General features: G+C 34.0%; 1 long non-coding RNA gene across 5 annotated transcripts; it reads right to left on the bottom strand.

The window, feature by feature from the left end:
• Window positions 1–1,403: 1,403 nt before the first annotated feature.
• LOC122139854 lies at window positions 1,404–18,397 on the bottom strand. Of its 5 annotated transcripts, none has more exons than XR_006156621.1 (6): window positions 18,228–18,397; window positions 18,101–18,141; window positions 9,606–9,742; window positions 6,994–7,078; window positions 5,327–5,483; window positions 1,404–2,038 (listed from the first exon to the last, which is right to left on the bottom strand). It is a non-coding gene; the product is annotated as an uncharacterized LOC122139854 (long non-coding RNA). The 5 variants fall into 5 exon arrangements; XR_006156624.1 differs by lacking the exon at window positions 18,228–18,397 and adding an exon at window positions 16,392–16,504 and having other exon boundaries at window positions 18,101–18,209; XR_006156622.1 differs by lacking the exon at window positions 6,994–7,078.
• Window positions 18,398–19,208: the final 811 nt, after the last annotated feature.

The raw sequence follows: 19,208 nt of genomic DNA, 5'->3' as shown, positions 1-19,208 counted from the left end.
TTATGTTTGACTTCATTACACTGTGACCAAAGACAGCTAATGCGAAATGAAAATATGATTCTCGCTTTGTAGTTTTCAACTCTTGTACGGTTTCTATCAGTCACACGGCCCAATTTCAGGAGGCAAATTATCCTTAAGTGATTAGAAGCCGCTAGTCACTCGAACAAGATTTATGCAAATCTACAAACCAACCATCTATTACTGGAGACAGAATTTAAAGGGACAGTTCACCCAAAAATTCAAATTCACTGTCAATTTACTCACCCTCAGGCCATCCAAGCTGTAGGTGTCTTTTTTTCTTCAGTAGAACAGTAAAGAAGATTTTTAGCTGAAACTGTGGTCATTGGTGGCTCATACAATTCAAGTCAATGGCTGATGACACTTTGAGAGACAAAAAAGCAAATAAAGGCAACGTGAAATTAGTACCCGTGGCTCCTGACGAAATATTAAGGTCTTATGAAGCGAAACGATTGGTCTGTGCAAGAAACTGAACATTGTTTACAACATTATTACCTCTAATCCAGAGCCTCAGGCAAACGAACTGGAGTGACGTCCGGTTCATGAACGAATCATTCTTTCGAACCGATTCTTTCGGATGAACCAGTTCACCAAATCTGACTGAAGCTTCTGAAACAGTTTGCAGCTCGAGCAGCACAGATCTTCAAGTTCAGGTACAAGACAAAATTCACTTTCAGACACCTGACAGTCACTCCGACTGGACACGAGGCAAAACAGTATCTGATCCTGTGATGAATGAACTGATTCAGTGATTCAGTTACTCCAACAGTCACTGAAGTGAGGAAACAGTTCGACTCCGAAGACCGATGGGCCGCTAATATGACCTAATATGTGTGAATCAAACCCTTGAATCATGGGGTGAAATAAACATTTTTATGGTTACTCGTTGTTCATGTAAAAAGGTGAAAAGTTTTTTCACTGTACATGCTTTAGACATGCAAAACATCCAAATTTCACATCATTATTGGGTGCTTTAATGATATAACTGCATATATGTGATGTCATTGCATGATTATGTAAATGAACTAGTGGATTGAATCATTAATTGAATCAATTGTCCAAAAGATTCAGTTTTTGAAAAAGAATCATATTTCCCTGTTGCCTGAGGCTCTTTATTTCATGTAATAATATTGTAAATAATGTTAATTTTCTTGCACAGACTGATCGTTTCGCTGCATAAGACCTCAATATATCGTCAGGAGTCACAGGGATTCATTTTGCTTTGCCTGTATATGCTTTTATGACTCTCAAAGTGCTGGTAGCTATTGATTTGCATTTTATGAATCACAAAGCAGCATGGATTCATCCAAAAATCTTCTTTTGTGTTCTACTGAAGCAAAAAGAGTCATGTATCTCGGATGGCCTGAGGGTCAATTAACTGCACATTTTCATTTATGGGCGACCTATCCATTTGACACAGCCAGAGTCTAAAGGTTTGTGTCTTTATTTTTAGCTTTTAGCCTCTACAAATTGTGTTTCAAAATGCATCTAGCACTAAATCTGACAAATGAAACATCAACTGTGGATCAACGCGCAAGTTTGTTCATTTGTTTTGACCTTTATCGACTAATGAATCATTCAAGCACAATTTAAGAAAGTCTATCTGAACTCATCTTGATCTTTCCTTCACAGAATCCACAATGCATCCGAATCCAGACTGACTTCCATCTACGAGAGCCGTTTCTGTATTCCAATAGTTCCTCGACTCAATCTGCCGAGAGTAAATTGCTTTTTCCCCTCTCATACGGCGCAGTCGCAAACGCTTAGAGAAGCCAACAAAATGTTTTTATTGGAAATGGCAGCAAACAGTCAGATGTGTGAAGCGCGTGTGAATACCTAATGCATTCTCACCAGGAGGAAATGGACTGTGATTATGATCTTCTCTGTTCTTACAGGTGGAAGGAAGTGATCTCATGTCCATCACCGCTGATGCAAATCACTCTCTCTCTCATGGGCATGCTGGGAAATCAGTCGGCCATGTGTGAGCGCTGAATTAATATGCTGATCCAGGCTGGTTTTGCTGCTGAGACAGAGCTAGTCATGTGACAACAATGTAACATGCTTTTATTTACATACTATTAAAAAGCCATCAGTATTACATGTTTACCACACAGTTTGAAGCATGCAAGTTTTCTATTCTGAATATCTTAATGTACAAATACACCAGTAAAGACACATCCTCAGTGCTGTTAAAGGAATAGTTCTCCCAGCATTGCATCAGTGTCTCATCAATGGATGCTCTGCAGTGAATGGGTGCCATCAGAATGAGAGTCCAAACAGCTGATAAAAACATCACAATAATCCACAGCACTCCAGTCCATCAGTTAACATCTGGAGAAGACAAAAGCTGAAACAAATCCAGCATTAAGAGGTTTTTAACTTCCAGCTAAAATCGGAGTCCATAATCTATAATAATGCTTCTTTCAGTGAAAAAGTATTCTGGTCTGAATCAGGAGAGAAATCTGCACAGATCGAGCACCGTTTACAAGCCAAAACAGCTCTGAACAAAACATGTGTGGATTTTGATGTGATAGACAGCAGGAGATTTTTCACTGGAGGAAGCTTTATTATGGATTATGGACTCGTATTTTAGCTGGAAGCAATGGTTTGAAGTTAAAAAAGTCTTAATGATGTATTTGTTTCTCAAGATGTTAATGAATAGATTATTGTGATGTTTTTATCAGCTGTTTGGACTCTCAATCTGACGGCACCCATTCACTGCAGAGCATCCATTGCTGAGACACTGATGTAATCCTACATTTCTCCAAATTTCTCCAAATTTTCAGCAAATTTTCATTTTTGGATGAACTATTCCTTTAACTGGAAGATAACTGCTTCATGAACTTCCAATCTTTCCTGATTTTTTTTTTTTTTTTTTGGTCAGATATTATGCTTTTTTCTTTTCTTTTTTTACATTTAGCATTTTCTTTAGTGTGTAATAAAGCTGTTTCCACAAAGTAACAAAGCACAAAGTCTCTGCTGACTGGACTTCATCTCTTCAAAGAAAACACTTTCCTTGTTTGTAGTCCTTGTTTTGAAGCCTAAATACATTCGGCAGAATTAAATATCTAAACATAGGCTAGAAATAATAATTACACTGCCAACGTTGCCACCATTAAGCTTTGAAACACCTTCAGTCTTTATTTAAAAACATTTTCACTGAGTTTTTGAGTTAGAATAGTTTGCAAGAGTGTGACTATAAACAGTTCAGCTGACAAAAAAACCTCTGTAGTACACTTGTTTGCCTTTTTAAGACAAGCAAAGCTTTAAAAAAATTATCACAAGTAGGTATTACTGATGCATTTGAATACAATGTAAAAATATTTTGAGCTTGTGTTCAACACAGGCCTTATTTAACCAGAATCCCAATGAAAAACCCATTGACTGTGCTGTAAAAAAATCAAAAGTTGAGAAAACTTAAAAGTTTAAGGCAGATTGCTGAATCTGCTGAAGCTGGTTACCTTAAATTTTTAAGTGTTCCCATCTTTTAATTTTTTACAGAAAGGGCTACAATTAACTTGTTTCTCATTTTCAGAGGATGAAGATAGGGGCTGCAACAATGTGAAAATAATGTATTTTTGGAACTTTAAATCATGTGAATGTAATCTAGCAGACCCCAAAAATTTAATTATGAACCTGAAAGTGATCCTAATATGAGTACTTTAAGACTGAATGTTCTGTGCACTGCGCAACGTTGCACAGAAAGCTAATTTTATGTCGTTTACTAAATCTAAACTGTCAGGCACACTGGATCCAGCAAAAATCTAATTTATATTCATATGCAGCATTAATAACTCAATTCACCTGCTTGATTCACACATTTGACTGTTAATAATGAACTCTTCTGTCACTTCTATATAAATCCAAGTGACTCATTTTTCACAGGAAAGTTGATCGTGCTGCTATACTGCTAATCTTTTTACTCCCAAACAGTGAATATTATCTCTGCATGTGTTCTGATTACATAACCCACACAGAAAAGCTTCAGATCTCTCACAAACGCGCTGAAGACAGTCATTTTCAGCACAATTTCACTGTGCTTTTCTCTGGCTGACTCAGCCGTTCTGCACTAATGTCCACGGAGAGGTGTGTGACTTTCCGAGCGATTCCTCTGGCACACGCTGACCTCTAATAAATAGTGTCATTACATATCAAATTATTCAATTAGCAGGATTAACTTAATGGCCAGAAGTGAGTGAGGAAACCTTACAGGAGCATCCCAGAGGAAAACGATTAGCTGCTAACAGATGGAGACGAAAATCTGTCCTCAGGTGGCAGAATATTGCATGCAATACTGCATAAATTGAAGCTGTTTAAAATACTGTAAGATATTAGCATTCTGCTTGCAGTGCAATACAGTACCTACTAATTTGTAACAAGCACAAGCTGTATGCAGCAAACAATACTAAATGTTTCAAACTGCAGCATTTAAGTTTGTGTACAAAAGTGAAGAAAAGAAAACTTGACTGTGGTTTGTTTGTCACACTGGAAACACAAACAAAATTAATTAATAGAATTAATATATTAATATCTGAATATGAATATATAAATATATTCATAAATTAATATGAACATTTGTAAAAAAAGAAAAATATTTAGACATTATAAAAGTAACAAAAAATAACAAAAATGCAGATCCAAATTTAAATGAAAAAAAAAAAAAATATATATATATATAAACACATAATAAAATTCCTTAATTTTATTTCAGTTAAATTTAAATATAATATAATATAAAATAATATTACAATATAATATAATAAAAATATACTACTGTATTTTTTATCAAATAAATGCAGCTTTGGGAAACATAACTGACTTCTTTGAAAGACATTAAACAAACTTTATTCCATATCCCACAATAATTATATCAAACTTTTGAATGGTAGTTTTGCTCAAAGGAGACAAAGCTAATTTTATTAGCATTTAATTCAGTAGATTAATCAAAAACAGCTATTACCAAATAATTATTTAGTAATTTAGTATAAAAGCAATTTTCTGTATAGTTTGCAGCACTGAAAAAAAAAATATATATACACTCTGAGCAAAAAAAAAGGTACAAAAGCTGTCTCTGGGGCAGTACCCTTACAAAAGGTTCTAATATGTAGACTTTAAGTACAAATATGATCCTTTAACGTATATGCACATTGTTTTTTTTTTTTTTTTTGTTTTTTTTTGAGAGTGTATTGTAAAATCCTGCAATGCAAAACTTTGGTCATGTTGTTGATCTCTAAAGCCTGATTTCCCAGCTGTCAAGCAGGAACACTGCTGTAAGACTGCAAATTCTTTTCATGTCATTTCCATGTACCTTTATTAAGAGCCGCGGGAATGTCAGCGGTAATTAAGCAGCGTGAGATGTCTGACCAGCTGTTGCCCTCGCATGTTGCCAGGTGGGTGGTTTCACACGGTGGGACATTTGTGCATTTTAATTATTTGGCATTGCTTGCCCCAAACTCCAGTCCATTCTGGAATAAAAAACAGTATTATAATGCTGTTTACAATTACGGAGCTGTAATGGAGAGAGAAGACATTCAGGGTCCTGCAGGATGCAAAAAATAAAAAATGAAGAAGTGATTACGCCGTTGTGTTAATTTGCATATGTTTTTCAAGGCAATTAGTCAATAATATGCCACAGATTGAATTTGTAGAGCAAACACTAGAAACAATGCACTCGGATCTCCAGAGGCGTGCAGTGAATTTACATGAGCACTGCAAACCCTGATGGCTTCATAAGGTAAATCGGTGGTTGTAATTAGTTTTTAAGTGGCTGGTGTCAGATGGGCTCCAGGATTTGTGGCCTGCGTCTTCACATCGATCGTGTCAGCATGCAGCATACGGCGCGAGGAAGTCGCTCTCAGCGTGAGAGCATGTCAGGTGGCTGTTGCTGCATCTATAATGCATGACTGTGGCACTTCTGCTGCTGCCATGATGACAGGAAGGGGCGGAGCTCTGCTGCTTTAATCAGAATCTCATGAATTATGCATAAGTTCCTCCTCCTCTCATGCGGCTAATGACTGGGATGTTAATGCAGTCGCATATGCGCGTGAAACCAAAACTTACGCTTCCTGAGTCATGTCTAACTAACATCACTCATCTGATCATTTGCATAAATTCATTAAACAAAATGAGAAATCAAAATGAGCTTGCTGTGATTATTAATATAATGTCAACCAACTACATTTTTCCCCACTGCAGTATCACTGAGCCTACTATTATAGTTTTATTCATGTTTTTATTTTTGCATTCTTCTATTTAATTTAAGTTAAAGTGTTAGTACTTTTGTTGTGTGTTTTTCTCATGTTTTTTTACATACTGTATGTCTATATAGCTCATTTATTAAGTAAAACTAAATGAAAATCAGAATTGTTGCTTTGGAAAATAGCTGAAATAAAATTATTTTACTTCAGTTATTTCCCGAGGCAAACTTCTTCTCAACATTCTAAAATAGAAGAAATAAGATAATTTTTTTTTTTTAAATTATATTTTGTTTCAGCTATTTTACGAGGTAAAATGTTTCTTTTTTTTTTTTTTAGTTTAATTTAAATAAAACATATATAAATGTATTATACCTAAACTAAAAATTAATAGCTACTAAAAATTAATATTGAAATGAAAAATTATAACTATTAATGACATAAAAATGAATAAAAACTACATATATGTTAAAAAAAGAGTTGAGAAATTTTGTCTTTGTAAGCAGATTAAATAAAACAAGCAATTGTAAAATATTTTATTTCAGTTATTTGCTAGTAATAATAATAATTCTCATTTTCATTTAGTTTAACTTGAAAAATTAACTAAAACGGAATAAATTTTATTTGAAAAGATATGTAGACATTTCTCTCTCTCTTTTTTTTAACAAAACTACTAAAAATTACAAAACCACAGCAAAATTACTAAAACTTCAACTAAAATTAAAATATAAACAAAAAATTTAATTTATTTCAGTTTAAGTATTTTTATAGTTTTAGTTACCTCTAATAAGACCTCTTTGCAATGATACACAGTTTTGTGATTCAGTCAAATCCCTGACAGCAGCCCGTGACCACAGTAAGAGCTCCTGTAATTAAAAGACATGTTCATTTTCAAACACCTGTTCACCAAAAACACCTGTTAGATCATCAGCTCAGAGTGAGACACAGCCTCAATCCCATAATCCTCTGCTCCATTCTCTCTCTGACAGCTATCAGAGCTTTGCAGCCACACTTAGACGAGCTGTATCAGTGGCATTAGACAGACTGCTCTCTTATCTAAATTGGAATGACACCGAACAATAATGAAGTTCTCGGAGTGTCTCAAAGGAGCGTTTGCATTTCAAATATACGGCTGAAGATCCCACAATACTCTTATTGTGTGAGTGAAATGATTCAACTACTAACACTAAACGATGAACTTGTAATTTGTACTTTGAAGCATTAACGAGATACTGTAGAAAAATAAAAGATCTAGAGAGAGAAAGAGAGAGAGAGAGAGAGAGAGAGAGAGAGAGAGAGAGAGAGAGAGAAATTGATTTCTAAGAAAAAAAAAATCCTGTGGAAGCCTTGACCGTGAAATAGTTTTCAAAGAATCTCTGACTGACAGAATATGTTCAGAATGACACACCATTTCTGAAAGAAGCTGGTTTTAATTTTAAGCATGCATGGAATTCCCAGATAAGCCTACATTTGCCAAAATATAAAATACACATGAGCCGAGCAGAGCGTGTGAAATACAGGGATGAGCAGCATTCAGAACAGAACTGAACAAACCTATTAAATTCCTGAACTTCAAATGAGCTTTCAAACTGGATATAGAATCATAATTCAAATTGGAATTAAATAATTATTGAGAAATTCTGCATTTTTTAAATTATAACACATTTTTCAAACATGTTACAATTTAACAGCATTTCCAAAATCATTAAACAATATTAATAGACAAATCGTTTATTTACAATGCTTAAAGTACCTCTTTTGTAAATTAACATTTAATGTTTGCACTCTAATGTTCTAAAATATATAATTGGGGTCAGTATGATTTTTAAAGATTTTTATTTTGAAGAAATTAAAACTTTTATTAATCAAGAATGCATTAAATTGATCAAAAGTCACAGTAAAGACATTTATAATGTTACTAAAGATTTCGATTTCAAATAAATGCTGTTCTTTTGCACTTTCTATTCATCAAAGAATTCTGGAAAAAAAAAATATAATGCATCACAGTTTCCACAAAAATATTGTGCAGCACAACTGTTTTCAACATTGATAATAATCAGAAATGTTTCTTGAGCAGCAAATCAGCATATTAGAATGATTTTTGAAGATCATGTGACACTGAAGACTGGAGGAATGATGCTGAAAAATTCATCTTTGATCACAGGAATAAATTATATTTTAACATATACTCACTTAGAAAAGAGTTCTTTTACATTATAATAATATTTCACTGTCTATTTGACTGTATTCTTATATAATTAATTCAGCCTAGGTCAGACATAAAAATAACCTTGTGCAATACTGAATGCAAATAAACCATATGCAATATCAACATGATTTTAACATATAGCTCCTGACACATTATGCTTAATTTGCTTTAAAAATGCAGAACAACTGTATTTGTTTTTGAGATGATAATGATGTCAGTTACTGAATTAGTCAAGCAACATAGTGATTCATGCACAACAATGCAATTTGAACATCTACGATGCAAAATTCTTGCTCTTTTCTTATTGCACTTTAAAAGGCGGTGGCAGTATATAATGTATATATTAGACAGTATTTAGTTTCCAATCAGATTCCATGTTCTTCAGTGCCAGACAGCAACACAAAACTACAAAACCTGACTAATGCACATCCAGCCGGCTGATCAGATTTGCATTGAACCAAAAGGGTTAAATCTGATGTCCTGCCTCAGTTATTAAAACCAATCCTCTGCTCGCACAGAAAACATTTAACTGTTTTGACGGATGAAAATATAATGGCTAAAATCATTAGCTGGAGAAATGACTGATGTGTCTGGAAAGTGAAGTCAGAGAAGGATTTGGCACCCCAGCGATGAGATTAGATCTGAGATTAGTCATATTCTATTCCTCTGTCAGGAATCAAGCCATGGATTCTCGCTCTGACAAATTGAATTGAACAGTTTTGACATTTTGTCCCACAAACTGAATCATAAAACTCTGAAAAGGCGTCCCAACTTGCCTTTGGCTCAACATGCATGTTGACATTGACTGAGCGCTTGATGACAGATGGAAACAGTCAGGGACCGGGTCATGATGCTAATAATACAAGACAGAGGAGGAAAACTTATTTTTGCATGATCGATATCATCATCTGCTGTTTTGCCGCCGGCAAAGGATTTGAGTGCAACGCTCCCATTTGTCCTAACTTTATCTAAAGTTTCCGTAAAGACTTTATAATGCAAGCTTTAAGGTGTTATACAACATCCAAAATTCATGCCAAGCAAGCATCAGATGATGTTTCGTCAGATTACAAGAGATGAAATGTAACACAGAGCTCATAATTCAGCTATTCTGATGTATTTATTCTCTTTGGTGAATATTATAGCTTCTCATCTCTAAGAACACACTTTTATCTGAAGCAACTTACAGAGTGAAATTTCCAGAGACATCTTTTGACGTTCCTCGGTCCGGTGAGTTTCAGTGTACCAGGAGAGAGCCGTACGTTCCCATTTCTATTCATCCCAATGAAGTTTGTTTAGTACGTCCACAATCTGCAGGCATCACCTGAAAAAACTGACAGATTTTAGGCAGGTATAAAGGTAAAACACAGTGCTTATTTTTCATTATTTCATTTCAGTGATCATTATTGTTGACTTGTTTTCCATCTAAACACCCTTAAAACAATTTTAAATCAAATTGTGAAATATATAAGAATACACTTTAAATTACGTTTATTTTATTTTCTTTCGCAAATGTTTTCTTTTTGGGTAACAGCACTTTACAATAACCCATTAGTTAATGAAACATATGTTTGTTACAGTATTTATTAATTATTGTTAAAGTTAATTAATAAAAATGCAAATGTTAGATCAGGTCCATTAAATAATATTCATAGATACAACTTTTGATTTGAATAATGTATTTGTAAACACTAAAATGAACATGAACTAAGATTAATAAATGCTTTAGAAGTATTTTTAATTGAATGTTGTTGACTATAGAAGCCTGTTTCACTACAGGAACCTTTTTTTTTTTTTAGCTTTTATCCTCACATTTTTTTTTTAAAGTCAGAATTATAAATTTGCAATTCTGAGAAGAAGTGTCCCAATTGTGAGTCATTATCTCACAACTGCAAGAAAACAACAACAACGAACAAACATAGTTACAAAAAAAGATGCAATTACATTTTTTATTATGTGTTGGAAATTAAAAAAGAATTAGAACTTGAATAGAATTTGCCTTTTTTTCTTGTGAGATTTCCAATTGTGAGAAAGCAATTTAGAATTGTGAGATAAAAAGTCACTTTTTTATTCCACAGAGGAGACATGAAAAAAACTTTTATAAGATGTAATCTCACAATTGCAAGGAAAAAAGTTAATATTTTACAAACAAAGTCCTAATTGAGAGATATAAACTGAGAAACTCTAGATAAAAAGTCACAATTAATTTTTTATTAAATATTCCGTGGCGGGAAAAAAAAAAACTGAATTGGAGATACAACTGGAACCCTTTTGTAAGGTGTTGCCAAATTACGCTTAAAGCAGTGAGTGTTTCTTTGTCAAAACAGGCTGTAATGTGATCCAGATTCAAAGATCTGCTATGTACTAATCCAATTAAACCTGCTATTATTGCATAACCGTCCCAATTCCTGAACTATCAAGACGCCACGACTCCAGATGGCATGAATATTTGATTATTGTTCACAGTTTTTCAGACGTTTTGGTGAGCAGACATGAAGAATTAAAACAGTTATATTAATGCAATCCGTCTGATGATTCGGTGTTGCTCCAAGAATATTCCAGGAATAGATCTTCATTTTGAGAGTATGATAATTTGGCTCCAGCTGAGAAGGACACGGAACAAGTCGGAGACAAATATCTTCCACGGCAGATTATCAGCCATCTCTGAGCCAATTACACGCAGAGATGAGCTTTAATAAAAGAGAGCCGACATCCGTCCACCCATCATCCTCTGTGAATGTGCTTTTGGTGATCACCGCACTGACTGTGAGCTGCTGATTTGTTTGGCTCGCCAGTTCAGCAGAGGCCCTCTCACCGAGCTGCCAAACAATCTCAAGTGTGTCCACTGTGTAAAAATGACAGAGAAGCCATCAATGCTCGAGCCGAGGGTCCTCTCACATTCATAATCAGCGTCTGATTGGGGAAAAATGCTGCACTTGATTCCCAGGGTGCATTGCTTCTGTCTGGACTCTGGACTCGTGTTAAGCGTGTTTCTGCAGCTCAGCTTCAGTGCATTGATGCTCCTCACAGCTTCATCTTCCACTCCAAAGACATTCAAAGACACAACATCCACAGCAGCAGACGATATCGTCTGTTTATTCTAAGCAAACGCTCATCTACCACTTTAAATTCTCCAGCAGGATTGATTCTGATTGGCTGTCAAAGTTTTTAATCGCTCATCAGCTGAAAAAAAAAAAAAAAAAAAAAAAATTTGAAAGTGATTCCATTGATATAATTTCTCTGTGCTTTTATCGTTATAGTTGTGACTCTGCTATTCTTAAATATTGTTATCTTTATAGCTATTGTTCTTGGTGTGGAAAAGTAAATATGTAAATATCTTAACATTTATTATCTGAGAACTGTTTTAAGATATAAACGTTAAACGGTCTTATATCCAGTGATACAAACTACCCTACTTTTTGTCAAATTTCGCCATTTTGAAATAATATAGGATTAATTATTTACATAATTCATAACTTGATGTGAGGAAACAAAAAACAATTCACCATTTTTTCGATTTTGACATATTAGGAATATGAATAAGAGTGAATGTGTGCATATTTAAAAAAAAAAAAAAAAGATTTATACAGTATATTTATTTTATTTTTTCCCCTTAAATCCTTTACTTAATTCAAAAAAAAAAAAAAAAATCCTCCACTGTTTATGACATAGTTAGGGCATTGGCATATATACAACTAACTGTGTGGGTTTTAAACAGCAGATCTGCATAATGCTTTAAGTGTTTAAGTGAACTCTATAGTTATAGATCAACCCTCCTGAGATCTGAACCTACAACCTTTCAGTTAACAGCCCAGATCTTTATCCACACGATTCCCTTTAGCTGAACTGTACATATTAACGTAAACACATCTGCTTTGCACTGTAAAAACCCCACACGCTACCTCTACAGTAACACAACTGATGCATGAATGAAGGTTTAAACATCTCGCTTCAGCCTGTGTTTTTCACGTCTGACATTAGCTACAGGTTCCTGCAGACCCCCTGCAGATTTCCTTTAACAACCATGAATTTCATGATTTGCGCGTGCGAACTGCGTCAGAACAGAGACGGATGATTACAGTCAGCTGACATTTCAAACTGCGTTGTGGATGTTTTCTGTCAGCGAGAGTGTTTAGTGAAATTGTTGGGTGCTAATGCACAGCAAAGCCTACACGGCCTCTTTCTCGCTCTCGTCTCCTCCTGTCGATATCCAGCTCGGAAGAGAGGTAATTTTCATCCCGGCTGTTGCCATAGTGATTTGTGTTGCATGAAGAAGGCTGTATGTCTCTCAGGAGGAGGCAGGTGTATGATTACAAGAGGAACAGGAAAAGCCTCTTTGATATGATGACAATGTATGGTTTTAATCTGAAGGATTAAATATCACACAGTATGTCCTCTACGAGGATGCATAAAAATACCTGACGCCCTGAAATCTGACCTCTGGCGTGACTGGTCAACACATCATTATTAATGTTTTGGTTTGAGGGTTAAACGTCTGTCTGGAAGGGTCATGCATTCTCTTCGGTTTATCGATTGTTGTGCATTTGGACTGGAACCAGTCACATTTTGGCCTTTTTTGCATAACAGAGTAATGGAGAAATTAAGACGCCATGTTTTACCCTGTACTCGTTTCTTTCTTGGCTGCTTGAGAAATGGAAATTTGTGGTTAGAAACATTTCCAGAGTAAATGTAAATATTCTAAATATATTTATGAGCCAGACAAGCTGTTCTAATGAATGCCGTAGGCTTTTGATTTTGTCTGCGCTGCAGTTGAACAGAGTAAATATTTGCTTTAGTAATAAACTGGCGAAGCCCAGCGCATCCTAAAGATCCTGTTCCAACATTAAAACAAGACAGAGGACACATCCAGAGTTTGGTTATGTGTTTGGGCCCACAGGGAAATAAAATCCCAAATGAGATTGCCAAAAGCTCAATTGTTTCACTAATGAGATTAAAGGCGTTCTGCTCAAGATTTTCTCCTGAATAAAGTCCCTGAAACTTGTCTCTATAAAAATAACGGATCCTAAAGAGGGTTTTGCAGTGATGCCATAAAAGAATAGCTTTTGGGTTTTATGGATTCGTATTTTATTTAAAAGTGTCTTAATGCTGGATTTGTTTCTTAAAAACACAGAGCTTTTGTCTTCTCCAGATGTTCACTGATGGACTGGAGTGCTGTGGATTACTTGTGGATTATTGTGATGTTTTTATCAGCTGTTTAGACTCTCATTCTGACGGCACCCATTCACTGCAGAGCATCCATTGCTGAGACACTGATGCAATGCTGCATTTCTACAAATCTGATGAAGAAACAAACTCATCCTAATCTTGGATGGCCTGAGGGTGAGCACATTTACAGCAAATTTTCATCTTTATATGAACTATTGCTTTAACATCTCAAAATGTGCTTAGATTTCCATTCAAAGTTTGCAATTAAAAGTTTTCAATATGAACTCAATTTATGTCATGGACAGTCATTTTTTTTGCTGTAGTGTTTTTTTCGTTTATTGAGGAATTTTAGGAGAAGAATCTCACACGAAATAGATTTTTAAATGAAAAATAACAGTCTCTGAAGGGCCCTTGAAGCCTGAAGCGTGGTAGACTGCACTTCAAATCCCTCCTCAAGGATTCCTTCAGTAAAACTAGTGCAATCAAAAATCATGCTACTGGGAAAAAGAAAAAAAAAAAAGAAACAAAGAGAAAATATGGAAATTGTGTGTGGGGAAAAAACTCTGCCATTAGGCTGATTTTCGCAGCTACATTCGCCTGTATGTAATTATGTAGACAGAATTTTTCACTTGTTAGCTGATTTTTCAAAGTAGGACAGTCAAACAAAAAGCCTCCGAAACCCACAGACTTACAGCAGCATTATTCAGAGAGACTGAGATAATTCTCCCTTTATTCTGACAGTCTGACTTGTACGCCGAGAGCCAGTGTTGCTGCACATGACCCAGCTGCCTGACACATTAGGAAAATGACCATAAACGTGCTGTTTACGCTGAGAGCGCTTCCCTTTGGCTCAGACGCTGAACAAAAACTCTGCTGCTGACATCTTGCTTTCTCCATTTCACCTCTGAGGAATGGAAAGAATTACATGTCTTGCATGTTTAATGCGTCTTTTTTATTGCAGCCAGAAACTTGCGTATTGCAACAAAAGTTAATGGCTCTTGCAAACGAGCGGGGCAGATGACGGACGTTTCTATTGGCTGACGGCGGCAGCTCTGACTTAAATTAATGACTCCCAGCAGGCAGAGAGAGAACGCCTTCGGGAAAACTCTCCGAGCGTTTCTCGTCTCTGTGCGGCCTGCAGATTGAAGGAGAATCATCCGTGAGCCTGCAGTGAGCCTGAAATGAGGCATTTTAGATCCTGACCAAAGATCAGACTCTGATCTCCTTCAAGCAGGCAGCAAACATCTGCTTTTACTCTGGTTTTATCTATTTGGCTTATACTGTGAACCAAGTACTGTATCTCTATACCATTTCACACATACATAAGGTTTTTCATATGATAAGGACTAAGAAAAAAAATTACAATCACCCTAGCAAACAGAATGCTCTAAAAAACAATTGTTATTTATGAATGTTCTCTGTATGTTCAAAAGTCTAGTTTAGTGCTAACATTTTGAGAAGATTATTAAAGAACAGATAACTATGAACAAATATTGTAATAATAACAAATAATGCACTGGAAGAATGTTTGTTCATAACTAAATTAATAAATAAATGTTACTAATTAAATAAATATATTTAAAAAAATTCATTGGTGAAGCATTTAATAAAAAAAAAAAAGTTTATATGCTACTTGCAAAAAATTATGTATTTAGGATACATAAAGAATAAAGCGAATGAATGAATAAATAAATGTTTACTTTTTTATTATTTTTAGATAGTTACTGAAACATCTATTATAATATAAATATAATAATTTATTGAATAATTATATATATATTTATAAATAAAATAAATATAGATATACATATGAAATGTATGTTGTTTATGAAGGAAAATGTAATTAGAGCACATTAATAAAAAAGTACAAAAATTAACAAATAAATGAATAATTGTTTACTTTTTGTTATTAATTAATAAAATAGTTAATGGTGAATCATCTATAAAAATAATTTATTGAAGAAAATATATATATATATATATTTTAATAAATAAAATAAATGTACATACAGTATACATATAAATGTTTATATAAAAGAATGCAATTTGAATAAATGGGATTTATTTACAGTTTCAGTGACTGTCCACACAAATGTTGTGTGTTTGTTTTTAACCCAATCCACACCTATATACAGTTGTAAGAGTGAATGAGAGTATATTTGCGGTTTCAGGTAACGTATGAATTTGTGAAATACAGTAGGCTTATGCCAGCGATGCTCGTGTTGTCTCATGATGCGAAATGGACACAATGCTGCTGAAAAATCAGCTTAAACCAGCCTAAGCTGGTCTAGTTTGTCTCCAAGCCGGACCGCTTGAGCTTTACAGCTTTATTTTTAACAGGGAATGACAAAATTTTAAATTTTCCACACTTTCTTTCCAAGATGACAGCTATTCACAGTAGCTGCAGAAGAAAACCGACAGTAAATCCTAAAGATTGGATTTAAAAAACAAATCAGATTTCCAAGCAGTGTGAACAAAGCCTTGGAGAGCGTCAGGGTCACGCTGTTATGTGCAAGGAATCCAATCCACATGCTCGCGCAAATTCAATCCTATTTCACACAAGAGAGAAACTTTAACTAGTTTGGGACGTGTCCCTGAAATCTAATATTGTATATACAAATTAAATATTAATATTAAGTGCACATGCAACTCGTCTCAGCTGATTTCAACAGAGTTTTCCATCATTTTCAGTGTTTTTCTTTCTTTCTCGGAGCTTGTTGAAATAGATTCTGGGATACATTAAATACGGGCTAAAATGAGATTAAATGTAAAAATGTTCACATAAACAACATAAAACAGCAGCTTACAAAGTTTCCAGGCTGTGTCCTCTCGCGGTCTGTACAGAATCAGACATGAGGGTCCGTGTTATAGACGCGCCTCCGGGTTCATCTTCAGAAGCAATCCTGTGCACGGCTTTGATCTGGAGTTTGTTCACATCTTCCAGTGAGTCTATTAGGAGTCTTTCAGATCACAAGTTTCTCCAAACGCTGAACACAAGTTTGAGAAACTTTCCAAAGTGCACCACTTTCCTCGTAATCTACAGCATTTATACTAGCGGTCAAATGTTTGGAGTAATTCATTTTTTAAAATAACGGTTTTATGCTCACAGAGGCTGCATTTATTTGAGCAAAAATACAGTAAAAAGCATAATACTCCAAAATATTATTACAGTTTAAAATAACTGTTTTCTGTTTGAATAGGTGTCAGAATGTAATTTATTCCTGTGATCAAAGCTGAATTTTCAGCATCATTACTCCAGTCTTCAGTGTTTACATGATCTTCAGAAATCATTCTAATATGCTGATTTGCTGCTCAAGAAACATTTCTGATTATTATCAATGTTGAAAACAGCTCATATTTTAGTGGAAACTGTGCTACATTTTATTTTTCAGGTTTCACAGACGAAAAGAAAATTCAAAATAACTTTTAATTTATTTGAAATACATTTTTTTGTAACATTATCAATGTCTTTGACAATTTTGAAAATCTCTGCTTGGTGAATAAAAGTGTTATTTTTTTTAACCTTTTGTATGATGATTTCAGCAAAAATATTGTGCAGAACAACTGTTTTTAACATTGATAATAATCAGTAATAATCAGAAATGTTTCTCGAGCAGCAAATCAGAAATTAGAATGATTTCTGAAGATCATGTGACACTGAAGACTGGAGTAATGATGCTGAAAACACAGTTTTGATCACAGAAATAAATTACAGTTTAACAGATAGTCACATTGAAAACTGTTATTTTAAATTGTAAAAATATTTCCCAATTTTACTGTTTTTACTGTATTTTTAATCAAATAAATGCAGCCTTGGTGAGCAGAAGAGACATATTTCAAAAACATTTTAAAAAATCAAAAATTATTCTAAACTTTCTTCTCTTTTAAGTTTCTTGCACTTAAACGTTATAATTTGGTTTTTCATGTAAACAAAAAACACACTGTATGTGTTCATAAATAACACTTTTATACACACGTTTGTTGTTTTGACTTTCAAACAAACCCCCAACTAGTCCCTTTTAAAAATGTGCAGTTTTGTCCATTGGTTTCATCAGTTCTCAGATATTTGGTCTTATTTTTGACAATTTGCCCTTGAGCTCGACTCTGAACCCTGTGGCGTGTGTCCCGTCATAATGGATAAAAACCCATGTTTGCTAAATGACACACAAGCAATAACCATATCCCTGTCGTGAAATGGAGACAAAGTTATTTATCTCCATAATGATGAAACGGATTAAGAGCGATGCATGCTGGGTAACGTCTAGAGAGGAGATGGAGGTTATTGAGATGTTTATGTGCGGATAGCTAAAGATGTCAATGCGTTCGCACTCCTGTGCGTTTGCATTAATGAGCAGCTTCTCATCTCAAGGTGAAATGAAATCACAAACGCAGTGATAAACAGAAATGCCGCCTGACAACACTAAAATATCAACACTAAACCTTCATTAAGATTACTAGCTGGTTCTGATTTATGTAAAGTAGCTCAGAAAGCACATAATTGAGTCATTTTACTCACTCTGAAGAGCCGATGTGAAGGTTAGCTTTGCTTTTAAAGCCCTGGGTAAAATTGCCAAAAACAAGAGGTTATAAAGTAAACGTGTTTTGCTAAGAGTAAAACTATTAAGAGAGAATCAGCATCTCACTTTGACCTTCTGTGTGAGCCGAGGTCTCCGAACAAACCCTTCATTACTGCATCAAGCTGCATTTATATTCACACCTGCACGACTCTCTGCAGCTCATTCTGACCAAGGACCGCCCACATGACAGGAAGAAACCCTCTGATTGACACGTAAATCGACCAATCACAGCTCATTTCAGGCATAGGGACATAGTAGACTGGACAGAAAACAGTTAAATGAACACAACTTGAATATGAGGAAAAATGAGGATAATTAATGACACACACCTGAACCAAATGACATAATCAAAAGGGAGACAGAAACTATATATATATATATACATATATATATATATATATATACATATATATATATATATATATATATACATATATATATATATATATATATATATATATATATATAAATACATATATATATATATATATATATATATATATATATATATATATATATATATATATATATATATATATGTAAATGTTAAAAGCATATATTGTATATTATAAATTCATACACAATTTATTCATAAATATATATAATTAAATACATCTAAAATGAATACGCATCAAATAAATAAATAAAATAATATGTTATATATTAATATATATACATATAATTAAATACATCTAAAATAAGCATTAAAAATGAAGAATATAATGTTATTTATTATTAAATTATAAAGTATTTGTTATTTAACACACATACACACACCTTAATATAAATGTAATATAAACAAATAAATAAATATTTTATTTAAAAATAACATTTTATATATAAATAAGCATCAGTGTATAATATAAATAATATACAAATGAAGATATAGTACAATTATATATATATATATATATATATATATGTGTGTGTGTGTGTGTGTGTGTGTGTGTGTGTGTGTGTGTGTGTGTGTGTGTAAAATTAAATAAGCATCAAATAAATAAAGAATATACTTGTTTAGTTAATTATGTGTCTGTCCGCATCGGCCTG

The sequence above is a fragment of the Cyprinus carpio genome, chromosome B15 (genome assembly GCF_018340385.1).
Source record: "Cyprinus carpio isolate SPL01 chromosome B15, ASM1834038v1, whole genome shotgun sequence".
NCBI classification, from domain to species: Eukaryota; Metazoa; Chordata; class Actinopteri; order Cypriniformes; family Cyprinidae; genus Cyprinus; species Cyprinus carpio.
Note: the sequence above shows the minus strand (reverse complement) of the source record. Positions and strands in the feature narration are given on the sequence as shown.